This window comes from Vulpes lagopus, chromosome 11, assembly GCF_018345385.1.
Source record: "Vulpes lagopus strain Blue_001 chromosome 11, ASM1834538v1, whole genome shotgun sequence".
Classification (NCBI taxonomy): Eukaryota; Metazoa; Chordata; class Mammalia; order Carnivora; family Canidae; genus Vulpes; species Vulpes lagopus.
Window position 1 is genome coordinate 91,979,740 of NC_054834.1, and position 13,902 is coordinate 91,993,641.

The 13,902-nt window shown below is 35.8% G+C and overlaps 1 protein-coding gene across 2 annotated transcripts in view; it reads left to right on the forward strand.

The window, feature by feature from the left end:
• Window positions 1–13,902, forward strand: part of B3GALT1 (beta-1,3-galactosyltransferase 1) — a 513,956-nt gene that overhangs the window by 348,170 nt on the left and 151,884 nt on the right. Inside the window, exon 3 of one of the 2 annotated variants that reach the window (XM_041773296.1) lies at window positions 9,288–9,337. The exons of the other annotated variant lie outside the window; for it this stretch is intronic. The gene's annotated coding sequence lies outside the window, so the exon portion shown is untranslated. The remainder of the gene's footprint in view (window positions 1–9,287; window positions 9,338–13,902) is intronic. 2 annotated transcript variants of the gene reach the window in all.

Below are 13,902 nucleotides of genomic sequence, written 5' to 3' on the forward strand. Positions count from 1 at the left end.
CAGCCACACCTTCACACAGAGAGGGGCTCAAGGGGGTTGTATCTAGACAAACACTTCTAAATCAGTCATGGAAAGACCTTTGTTGTCATTTGAAGGTATTTCAGCAATTCTGGTGTGGGCTTGTGGGTATTTTTGCGAAGTCTCAATGTCAGTGCAGACATCTTGGAATTTAGGAAAAGCTTTCTGATTTATTTCACAACATACATAAATTTTGCTCTGTACCTGAGTGGCAAATTCCTAGACAGAACTTGAAAATCTCTCCTAGACAAGTGTTGGCCTTTTCTTTTTAACTGCTGTTGGAAGAATTATGAAACAGAATAGGTGTTCTATAGGCAGCAACATGCTAGCATTATTCTCACTGACAGAGTGAACTTAAGACTTACCATATAACCAATGTTTTAAACAAAAATTATAGAGTATCCCAAATTGCTTAAGCTACATCTCTAATTTAACAGTGAACATATTTAAATGAAGATGAGCTCAAGGGTTTTGTAGTCATGGCAACATGATGTGAAAATATACCATGTCATTCAAGTCTATTAGACAAAAATATATTATCATTCCAAAGGTTTTTGTTGCTACTTTAGATACTGACTGTAGAAGAGGAAAAAAAAAGAAGAGGATGAGAAAATGGAGAGATCATGGAATTTAATTATTTTCACTACCAAAAAGTGCTGGTTTGAAAATAATCTGATTTAAATTTTAAACAACTTTAACTACAAAATTAATATTAAAGAATATGAAAAAAATAAACAGAAAACAAATTTTCTGCCTTAACAAAAATGTGTTAAATCTACTTCCTGCAAATAAGAGTCTAAAAGTAAAGAGTAATTTTTTTTATTTTAACATTTAAATGAGTTGCTTTTAGAGCACATAATTTGTGACTAGTCACATGAGAAATAAAGCCTGAACAACACAATTTTTAAATTAATTTAAGCAAATATGTAAGATATCCAGAACTTTATTCAGAATCATAAAATGGACAGGTGATTAAATTGAGATGGTTATGGATAATTTAAAACACAGAAAGACAAAAATGGAAATCATTTAAATATTATAATCATTAAATATACCAGCTAAAATTTTGAAGTCTATTCTTAAATTTTCTCTATGCTAGAAATCCATATCTAGCTGTACATTTTTTCTTATAAAAATAGAATTGCACTATACATATTTGTCTATAATTTGAGAGCTTAAGAGCCTGGCTTTGATATCAGACACACTTAGATTCTAGTTTCAGCTCCCAGTCCTATTTTGAAAGGTATGTTTTGGGACCCATCTGAACCTTCATTCCCTTATATGGAAAAAAAAAAGACATAATAGAAGCGCCTCCAGCAAGGAACCATTGTCAGACCAGGAGATATCAAACTGAATTTTAAAAGACAATCAATAGGTGCCAAAACAAATCTGACAGAATGTTAGAATTTTCTGCCGGAGGTTTACACAGCCATCACAAAACTGCTTCAATAAGCAATTATGAACACAAAACTAATGGAAAAAATAGTCTCAGCAAAGAAATAGAAAATATAAAGAAAAACCAAATGGAAAATCAGTTTATTTTAGAACAAAAAAGTAGAATAACTAAAATTTCAAAACCTCAGTAGATGGGCTTAGAAAAAATAGAGGAGGCAAAAGAGAAAAAAATCAATAAGCCAAAAAAATGTAACAATAGCAATTACTCATTCTGAACCTAGAGGAAAATGACTAAGAAAAATAAAAATGACTAGTCCTCAGGGATCTGTCGGACTAATACAAAAGATCTAACACCCATATCATTGGAGTATAAGAAGGAGAAGAGAAAGAGGGCAGTACTGAAAAGTATTAGAAGAAAAAGTGGCCAAAAGTTTCCTAAATTTGACCAAAACACAAACACACACACACACACACACACACACACACACACACACCATAAACATAGCAAGAGCAAACCCCAAAGAGGAGAAACCTATACTAAAAACCTTCACAGTCAAACTTTTCAAAAATAAAGACCAAAAAAAAAAAAAAAAGGCAAGAAATACCTACTTTTTAAGAGGGGAACATTTTGAATGACAGGGACTTAATAGAAACCATGGAAGCCAGAAGTATGTGGTACAACATTTTTAAAGTACTGAAAAAAAATTAACTCAGAATCCCACATCCAGCAAAAAAAATCCTTCAGGAAGGAAGAGGAAACCAAGACATTCTCAGATGAGGGAAAACTGAGCAGACTTGCCACCAACAGACCTGACTTAAACAGAATTGCTTACAGGAGGTTCTCTAAGCAGAAAGGTAACAATAGAAGGAGGAAGTTTGGAGCATTAGGAAGAAACTACATGGTAAAAAAAAAAAATATGAGTAAATCCAGTAGACTTTCCCTCTCTTCTTCGGTCTTGAGCAAGGGGTGAGGGCTGATCTCCTTGTAAGGACATCTGGACTCCAAAAGCTATGGGGAGCTCTAGGAAGGTCTGGTGCAGAGGACTGATTGGATCTGAAATTTAAAGGAATGTTCCTGAGGGGGCACCTGGGTGGCCCAGTGGTATGTGTCTGCCTTTGGTTCAGATCATGATTCCAGGGTCCTGTGATCACGTCCCACATCAGGATCCCTGCAGGGAGCCTGCTTCTCCCTCTGCCTATGTCTCTGCCTTTCTTTGTGTCTCACTCATGAATAAATAAATAATCTTAAAAAAAAAGGATGTTCCTGGGTGCTGTAAGGACACCAGAGTGATCCAGAATGATATGATGGAGACCTTAGGCCAGGGCATCTGCAGAGAAGCTAATGAGAAGTGCTCTATGCCTGAATATGTTTTGACGGTAAAGTCAACAGGATTTGCTACTGATGATTATATAGCAAGAGGGAAGGAACGCTTTCATCAAGGACAAAGCCAGGAGTTTTGTTCTCAACAATTGGAAGCATCTGGGTGCTATCAATGGATAGAAAGGGCTAATGGTGTAGCAGGTGTGAGGAAAGATCATGAGTTTAGTAATAAGCCAATGAAAATTAAAATTTTAGAACATTTAAACTTCTTGATCATCTTCTCATACAAACATCCCAAAAGCTGCATTTATCTGTTTGTGTATTGGTACCATCCTCAGATTTGGAGATTTGGAAATATCTAAACTGTTAACTAGGAATTGAGTGATTCATACACAATGATGTGATACAAGAGAAAAATGACAAAACTGCATTTAAAAGTGTTTAGAATTTAAAACTGTGGAAGTATATATTTAGTACACTCAAAATATGAACATGTATAAATATTATAAAACATCAAATAAAAATTAACCACAAAATATGAATGGGAGGCATATATTAACATTCCAGTAAAAATAATTACTAAGCAAAAGTAATTACAATAAAATGCTCAAAAATTACAAACTATCCACAGTGTAAAAATGAATTAAGTTCAACCAATAATTTTTAAAAAGAAAGTAAGATATTTATTTTTCAGAATGTGAAATCCTTAAAAAACAAAGAGTATTAATGATGTCATTGTTGACTTTTATTTCCAGTTTTTATTTACATTCTAGTTAGGTAACTAATAGTGTAATGTTTGTTTCAGGGGTAGAATTTAGTGATTATCACTTACATATAACACCCAGGGCTCATCAGAGCAAGTCTCCCACCTTAATAACTATCACCCATTTAGCCCACTCCCCATCCTCTCCCCCTATCACCCTCAGTTTGTTCTCTACAATTAAGTCTTTTATGGTTTGCTTCCCTCTCTTTTTTTTCCCTTCCCCTGTGTTCCTCTTGTTTTGTTTCTTAAATTCCACATATGAGTGAAATCCTGTGGCATTTGTCTTTCTCGGTCTTATTTTGCTTAGTATAACATATTCTAGCTTCACCCATGTTTTTGATGGCTATGTGATATTGTGTAGTATAGTATATAAATACCACATTTTCTTTACCCATTCATCAATCAATTGACATTTGGGCTCTTTCTGTAATTTGGCTATTGTTCATAATGCTATAAACATTGCGATGCATGTACCCCTTCAATTCAGTATTTTTGTATCCTTTGGGTAAATACCTAGTAGTACAATTGCTGGATCGAAGGGTAGTTCTATCTTTAACATTTTGAGGAACCTCCACACTGTTTTCCAGAGTGACTGCACCAGTCGGCATTCCCACCAACAGTGCATGAGGGTCCCCCTTTCTCCACATCCTTGCCAACACCTGTTTTTTTCTTGTGTCGTTAACTTAGCCATTCTGACAGGTGTGAGGTGGTATTTCATCATGGTTTGATTTGTTATTTCCCTGATGATGAGTGACGTTGAGCATCTTTTCTTGTGTCTCTTAGCCATATGGATGTCTCCTTTGGAGAAATGTTCATATCTTCTGCTCATTTCTTAACTGGATTATTTGTTCTTGAGTGTTGAGTTTGGCAAATTGTTTATAGATTTTGGATACTAACCCTTTTTCAGATATGTCATTTGCAAATAATCTTCTCCCATTCTATAAGCTGCCTTTTTAGTTTTCTTGATTGTTTCCTTCACTGTGCAGGAGCTTTTTATCTTGATGAAGTCCAAATAGTTTACATTTGCTTTTGTATACTTTGCCTCTGGCGACTGTCTAGGAAGAAGTTGATATGACCAAGGTCAAAGAGGTGGCTGCCTGTGTTCTCCTCTAGGATTTTGATGGTTCCTGTTTCACATATAAGTATTTAATACATTTTGAATTTATTTTTGTGTATGGTCTAAGGAAGTAGTCCGGTTTCATTCTTCTGTATGTTGCTGTCCAGTTTTCCCAACACCATTTATTGAAGAGGCTGTCTTTTTTTCATTGCCTATTCTTTCCTGCTTTGTCAAAGATAAGTGGACCATAGAGTTGAGGCTCCATTTCTGGGTTTTCTATTCTGTTCCATTGATCTATGTGTCTGTTTTTATGCCAGTACCATACCGTCTTGATGACTACAACTTTGTAATAGAGCTTAAAGTCTGGAATTGTGGTGCCTCCAGCTTTGTTTTTCTTTTTTAGGATTGCCTTGGCTATTCAGGATCTTTTGTGCTTCCATATAAATTTTGGAATTGTTTGTCTAGCACTGTGAAAAATGCTGGTAGCATTTTGATAAGGATTGCATTAAGTGGGTAGATTGTTTTGGGTAGTATAGACATTTTAACAATATCCGTTCTTTCAATCTATGAGCATGGAATGTTTTTCTCTTTCCTTGTATTACCTTCAATTTCTTTCACAAGTGTTCTGTAGTTTTCAGAGTATAGATCTTTTACCTCTTTGGGTAGGTGAGTTTTGAGTATATTTTTTTGCACACATTTTTTAGCTCTTCCAAGAAAAGTTTTTCTGAGCCTTGGTTTTGGGGAAAATTAGGATATAATTATAAACCAATTCCAAATATTTTCCTTTGACTCTCATTTTCAAACAATTTTGTGCCTTATTTGATACCTTTGAAGACTTTTTAAAATATCTTTTTGTTATCTCCAAGAGCTGAAATGTTTTTATTGAGTGAAAGTTGCAATTTGTGTTTCAAAGAATATATTACCAATTTATCTTCTTTTAGTTTTATCACTTACAGATGGGTATTCTACTTTTCAGAAAGTCTTTGAACCAAAGCAAGAATTATTTGTGCAGTAGAAGCTTTGCTGTGTCAATTTTCATCGTTCTTCTCCTTTTGGAAATTATTTACGTATGGAAGAATGCATCCTAAACAGGTGCACCTTGTTTATATAAAATTTTACTCATTTTAAAACTGGTTGAATTTTAAGATAGAAATGAGTCAGATTTCTGATTTTTTTAAAGATCTGAAATAACAATACCAACCAAAATATAAGAATTTCAGTTCTTTAAAATAGCACAAAATACCAGAACACCTGAATGTAGAAAACTGATATTTAAACTTCCTAATAAATAACTTTCTGTTATAGTATCATTTAAAGTAATTACTGCTAAATTTTAAAGTCCTTGTGGTGATCTAAGACCATGTTGCTGTCTCATTTTATTTCTTCCTTAGAGCTAATCAGAGCTTACCGTTATATTTGTATCAGTTTCACTTTTGTTCCAAAGTATATTGAATTTAACCTGGGGGATCCCTGGGTGGCTCAGCAGTTTAGCGTCTGCCTTCGGTCCAGGGCGTGATCCTGGAGACCTGGGATCGAGTCCCCCATCGGGCTCCCTGCATGGAGCCTGCTTCTCCCTCTGCCTGTGTCTCTGCCTCTCTCTCTCTCTGTGTGTGTGTGTGTGTCTCTCATGAATGAATAAATAAAATCTTTTTTAAAAAAATGAATTTAAACTGGCTCTGAATGGCCCATTTAATCCTTCCCATGTGGGGGAGGGGCTTTTTTCTAATCCCAGCTACACATCCATCTGCAAATTTACCTTTTCCTATATTGCCTACAGGTCATTTTGAAAAGTTACATTTTATTTTAACTGTCAGTCACAGTTTGTTTTCAAAGGTGGTCACAATGTAACTAACGACTTACTTGTATTTTTCCACATTCAGTTAAAATTAATACAAACAAAATAAAGATCATTACAAGAAAAAAATTTAGATATATATTGCAGTATCACCATGAATAAGAAGTTTTGAGCACTGAGAATTTATTAGAAGTTGTCGTCTCTTTGTTCTCTGCTTAAACAGAATTTTTTGTTTTGTTCTCTGCTGTATCACCAGCACTTGAATTTTGCCTAGTACCTAGTACGTGTTCAGTACATATTTGCTAAATAAATGTTGTGTGGTATGTGTTTCCTGTATTTGAGAATACTTAATCTGCTATGGAAGACAAGAAAATGGGATGGATAGGTTAAGCAGCAATACTGAATAACTTAGTGTCTTATAAGGCATAGGCAAAATTCAGAAACTATGTTAGGGAAAGGGAAGGAACAAGCAGATGTGGATATGGATATAGATGTTAGTTACCTATGAGACAAATTGGTTATGGATAAAGTAAGTAAAGCATGTATATACTAAGTATCTAATATGCATCATATGGTAAATGTACAAGAGGTATATGGGGCACTCAACATTCAGATGCATTAAGTTAGCCACCTTTTAATGCCATACATTCTGACAAATAAATCCTATTGCCGTTCATCAGGCTAATTGGTAACCTTTAACTATGGCCAGGTTTACTTGCTTCTGTTATAGAGCACATGTGTGTTGGTATAGACACCTTCCATCTGCCAAGCTCTTGCTCAAACATCACCTAGCTCTTCATGACCACAGCAGCAGCAGAAAGATAGCGTATCACGTTATATAACCCAGAATCCAGGCGGAAGCCTCCCGCTGTACTTCCCACTTCTCCTGCTAAATCTTTTGCCTCTTTCTGTTTGCTATGCGTTTCAATGACTTAATGGTTGGAGTGATGTAAGCATCATACTTTGGTCTGTGAGCCTTTTTGTTCCATGGTCTTTGGGGTAATTTACTTAATCATGTACTTAGAGCCTACCTCGCTTCATATCCATATGGCATAATTCTCAGAATATTAGTATATATGACTATGTATTACTCTACAATTAAAAGAGCATACAGACTCATTTTTTAAAATTTTGGAGCTGAGCAAAATCCCCTCTGTTTCTTCCCAGTAAGATGGTTTGAGAACCAAAGTGTGTTTATTATGAATGTAGTTGGTACAAGCTTTGTAAGTGTCCTGTAGTTTAAATATTATGTCTTTCTTTGCACTTAGATATTTTCACTTTAATGGGCTTGGATATAGGTCTGATTAGTAAAAATTTTTAAATAATAGAGCTTTTCAGGAGTTCTAAAATTACCCCAAATCATAAAAATCAAATACCAAGTGTCATCTAGTTGATAACATAACTATGGATAAATGATACTAAAAGAAAATATCTTAGTTTTATTGTTGTTGTTGTTGTTGTTTTGCTTTGCTTTGTTTAATAATTGTGCTCTGCTATTTTAACTTTGTAAAGACATCATAGCCTGTGGGTAATCCAAGAGAAAACCGATGAAATGGGCTCTTCTTTCAGGTTCCCTAGATATGCAATTCAGGCCAATTTCCAACAAGTTTGATGAGCCAAGAAGAGGAAGGAAGTCTGCAAGGGTGCAGACTGGCAGCACGATAAGTGAAATTATAGCCTTTAGGGAAGCAAGAGCAACATAAGGGGTTGCTGAACTCGTGATGGAATTGTCTGGGGCTCTCAGTGGGTGCATTGAGATGTTGGAAAGCCAAATGAGAATTCACAACACAAGAGTGCCCAAGGTCCTGGTGCAAAACCCTGTAGAGAATACGGATAAATGCTTATCTAATCTCAGTCATTTCAAGAGGCTTTTTTTTTTTAAGAGCCAGACTCCAGTTGAATCAGTGGGAGATAGAAACAAACTAACTAAAAGATATTAGTAGATGTTGCACCAGCTGCTAATGAGCAGGATAGTCTGTAAGTATAGGAAGCAGAAACCTGATACTTAAAAGGCGCAGACCCTTGGGCTTATCCCTTATTTAAGACCCTAGTGGAAGACTATGAGTGAACTTGAGCAACCTTGAATAGACCAGGAAATCAACAGAACTCTAGGCTTCATGTAGCTTTATAAAGAGTAGCAAATAAGGAGAAGGACTGTCTGCTATAGGATGCTCTATCTATATTCTCTTTTGAAAACAGTGTCATAGGGACACCTGGGTGGCTCGGTGGTTGAGCGTCTGCCTTTGGCTCCCAGGTTGGGATCCCAGGGTCCTGGGATCGAGTCCTCATCAAGCTCCCAACAGGGAGCCTGCTTCTCCCTCTGCCTATGCCTCTGCCTCTCTGTGTGTCTCTCATGAATAAATACATTAAATATTAAAAAAAAACAGTATCATAATTTGGGAGAAAGGAATTCTCACAGCAGTGCTTATTCAGTAGGTGAAAAAAAGAAAATGCCCCTTTTACAAACTGACTACAGTAATGACAAGTTCAGATACTTGACTTTGGTAATTGACACCACAGAGAATGCCTATAATTTCTAATGTGAGATGCTGTCTGATTTTTTTCCCGTATTCAGTACTATAGATTGTCTCTACTTGAAATGAAGTGTTTCCTCTGATTCCATAAGATACATGATTCTGATTTGTCTCCACTTCTCCTAGATTTTAGTTTCTTCTACTGTATCAGTTAGCTACTGCTGTGTAACAAACCACTCCAAAACACAGAGGCTTAAAACAGCAATTTATTCTTTCTCCCAATACTATAATTAGCTGGTCTAAGTTGTGTGGGGGCTTTTGGTTTTTGTTTTTGTTTTGCTTTCTGTCATGTTGGCTGGTGTTCCTTATATGGCTATATTCATTATGATCTCAGCTGAGACTAGAATATCCAAGTTGGCCTTACTCACATCTTTGGAACCTCATCTGACCTTTCTTTCCACCAGGGTATCAGCCATGGTGGAGTCGGCCTCTAAGATGACAAAAAATGAAAGCGGTAAGACCTTCTAAGATATTAGATCTAAAAATCCTCCAGTGACATTTCCACTACATTCTATTGGCAGTATGTTTTTTAAATATTTTTTAATACAACCTCATCCATCTATTCCTCTCTCTTATTAATCAGTAACTATTTTTATTGTTGAAAAGTTGGAACTTAATTCTGTTTCTCTTTTTCTAAATTTATTTAGAGAACTTCATCTGAAAGCTCTTCAAGTTCTGCCCAACACTTTCTATATTCTGACCCTACTGAATTGCTTTCATGCTCAGAATGAGCCAACCTATCTCATGACCTCTGCTCAAAATATTCTCTCCCATATCATTCTTCTCTCCTCATCTCATTGACTTCTAATCACTGTGTAGGTCCCAAATTAAGCATTGTTTCTTCTAGTATATGTTCTTTGATTATCCAAGTCAGAGTCATCTTATCTTATAAACTACAATAATATGCCATCTTCTTTCTTATTCTTGAATTGAATTCACTCTGCAGTGAAAGTTTCTAACGTGTGTATCAGCACCTCCTACTAGATATAATTTGAATCTAGATTATTAAATAATCTCTTACCTTTCATTCCTGTTTCCTGGCTATCTATTACTAGTTATTCCCCCAAATAGTTAATTATTGGTTATGTTTAATCAATGGTTAATCTTTAAGAAAAGTTTTTATTATATCACAAGAATTTATAATCAACATGTATTTGCTGAACAAAGGTATTAATGGGTTAATAAATATACAAGGCCCTGCTCAAAGCCTTTCAATTGCTCCTTTTTCCTAAAATGTGTATTTTCAGCCCCACCAAGGAAACCCTTTCTTAACCTGACCCCCTTATGTGTCAAAGAATATTTCCTTCTGTTTATCAAATGCACCTTTGGCTTTAATTTTTCTTCCCATCTGTTCATCACTGCTTTGCCTTTTATCCTTGGTTGGCCCACTAGATGAATTCTTTCAAATACAGAGCCCTGTAGTACTAAAGTATGATATGATATGACTTATTTTTTTAAAAAGCTATTTCTTTCTTACATAATGACAAAACATGATTTCAGAGCTAATATTGCAATGCTGGTGGTGCTGGAAACCTCTCTTCCTCCCAGCCATTCTCCACATGCAGCTTTCATTCATTGCTTAAGATAGCTTCCCTAGCTCCCACCATCATGTCCACATTCTAACCAGGGGAAAGGATGCAGGGGAAGTGAAGGTTGTGTACTTACTCTTTTAAGAAATTGCACACATCCCTTAGCTCATGCCCCACAGATACATAGCCACATCTTGTTGCAAAGAGACAAAGGAAAGTAGAACTTAACTGGTATCCACATGCTCAACTACAATTTGAGGTTTCTATTCCTAAAGAAGGAGAAAATGGACATCAGGAATAAGACATTGTCTCTGCCCACACTTTTATTTCACATTTCAAAACCTAGCATATTCTGGAGTTGGACAGAGCAACATTCAAATGCCAGCTCTGCCTCTTACTAGTCATATGACCTCAGACAAATGATTTAACCTTACTTAGTCTCACTGGCAAATGTGAAAAATGGCATTTACTTGTCAAGGCTAGTGAGAAGACTGTGCATATAAAAAACATATCATACCTTTGGCCTCGTTGCATCCAAGAGGAAGATGGGTCACCAGCAGCTCTACTAGAGCCATCCAAGGAAATTTGACCGGGTTTTCATTCTTGCCATATCTGCTCAAACCTGCACAGTCTGATACAGAAATACAGCCTCAAGCTGTGTCACTAGTGTTTCTGTCAGTACACCAAGGATATAGGCTCCCCTGGATTAAGTGAACCTCCTTGATTGGGGCATCCCAGATACCTACCTTAGCTGTGATATCCAAATACCTACCATAATGCTAATTCACTGTATATAAAGATATTTCAATTATGAAAAAAAACACCCATCACAACATCTGACACGTAGTAGGTGGTGCTGAATACATGATAGTTACTATGGTGATTATGTTGTATTACTTCCTTCAATGAAACTTGCTGAGTGTCTCAGCCTTCAGAGAATCTCTTGTCTTTACATTAGGTTTCACATGTACAGCGATCAAACATGTTGTCAAACAGATTTTCCATTGTTTCCTATGTACATTTGTCTTTTCAACTAAAAACAGAAACCATGTAATATTTTTGTTCTATAGATTTTCCCCACATTGTACAACCCCACATGTAATAAAATAATTGGTCAGACTTTTATAATCAAGGTCAATGTTGAACAATCTAGGATCAAGAGACAAGAATATCATCCACATTATAGGCTTTTATTTAATACTGAGAAACATCAACATCGTGATGTGAATGGGAACATAAGTAAAAGCAATGTTGTATAACAGGCATTTATAGACATTAACACTTTCAGGAAGACTTGTCCATCTCTTTTATCAAGAGATGAGGAATCTTGGCAATGATGGTTACCTAATCTGAATTAACTGTGGGGATTTACTTATATCTCTGGGTCTCTGTTTTATAAAAACTATAAAATCAGGTATAGGGATTCCTCATACACTGGGATTAAATGAGATAAGGCACATAAATCACTTGGCATGGTGTTTTGAGCACAGTAAGGGCTTCATAATATTGAGCAACTGTTGCTGCTGACGATGGTGTTCTGTGCATTGCTCTCACAACAGATATTGCCTTAATTGAGTGATTCAGGTGTGAGAGATTCTAAAAAACTGGAGAATTGCCCTAGATCAAATCGAATTGAGCATATTAAATGGAAATAAGTATATTATGAAGTTAGTTATAACAATTACATACCAGTTTGCAAAGTTTAAATATGATCATCAAAGTCACGATCAAAGGATTGATAGAGATGAGTAAACAAGGAGTTGGTCAGCTGGGGGAAGCACACTGTGCCTTGAATGGCGATGCAATTGTGAGGGACTGACTGACGGTTTCCTCCTAGCAACAGAGCTCCACATCTGGGCCGGGACAGTTGTTCGCTCTTCAGTGTGATGGCTACGTGGCGATCACAGTTGTGTCCCTGCTCTGTGAGGTAACCCACTGTCTCTGGTTTCCTATTTGAGAACTGCTCTAAGTCCCCTACACAGACAGATTCTTCCCAATAACAGAACAAGTTGCTATCTTTCATAGTGCATTTTTCACTGAGTCCAATTTGATCTCCTTGTCTGGTTAACAAAGGTTCTCTTTGGCATTCAAATTAAAATGTAATTCCTGCCACCAAGGAATTTACAGATGTTATAATAAAATATGAGAGGCAAGGTACCCCACATTTTTTCCAGAAGAGCCTGGTTCAAGAAGGAGATAAGTCAAGGCGTTGATTAGATTGACACTGAAAAACAAACAAACCCACCCACCCTCCAGTGGAAGTTAGCTTGGTGGTCCTTAGAAAGACACCACTTTACCACTTAAATTTGATATGTCACTGATCTGTATCAATCCATGTACTTCAGAAACACTTACGTTGTGCCATAAGTCTTGCTTTGTCTTCTAGGGAAAAGCTTTAAAATTTTTAAATTGTGGAGCATGGAAAATATATTTATTTGCTGGTATTATCATGATTGTACTTCATAACTGAATTTTTTAAAAGATCATGTTTGTTCCTGCTTTGTAGCTTCTGAGCTGGTCTTAGCTTCACAGTTTTAGAGGGAGTTAGTTACATTACTTAACCATATGGTTTTGTAAATTAGTAGTTTTATGAAAATAAGTAAAGTATTTTGAAACATCTTGGTCATTGTGGATATTTTGTTTATAAGCAACTCGAAATTTTGTGGCTTGAATTTTATTTATGGCTCATTAAGCTATGCTTTCAGGTTCAAAAACACTCTGAGAAATAAAGTTAGTGAGGAAAAAATGGAAAATGATTTTTAAAGCACTTATTTTAAGGTCATCTGCTTCCTTTTCTGCAATCCATTAGTGTGTAAATGGATTTAGATTAAAAAGAGATATTTTAAAAATGGGACATTAGAGATTATGTCCTTCTAAGTCCCTCACTTTACAAATTACTTCAGCAATTCAAAGCCAAGGGACCTACCCAATCCAGGCAAGGGCAGAAATTGAACCACTGAGTTCACTGCCTACCAGTCTACTGGCCTTTTTTTCCCCCACACCAAATCATCATTCCTGATTAAGAAGAAAAGATAAAGTAAAACAGCTATTATTTTTAGAGCTTCTGAAAGCTGTATGAAGGACAAGATTTAACAAGTTCATTCAAGGGTAAACCACTCCAAGAAAATCTTCTTGGAATGTAAATGTTAAAGGATGATTATTCACAATAAAATAACTAACAAAGAAAACACTGATGTTAAATAAATCTTTTGGCCTTTGGAGGTTTGGCATTTGCAATTTTGACTGTGTAGACCCATAACATGGTCTAAGGCAGGAATTTAGGTCCATTCAGTATGGTTATATCTCTCTCCACTGGTCTTTGAATAAACAATAAATCATCTGAGGATAGTTTGTGGAATTTCTGACACCAAAGGGAATCCATCTTTAATTTTTAGAGTGAAAATAAAGAGTAAAGAAATCTTTTAAAAAGGACTCTTCTTTGCTTTAAAATAATTTTTAAATTGTTCTATTGTATATTTAAAAAATCACC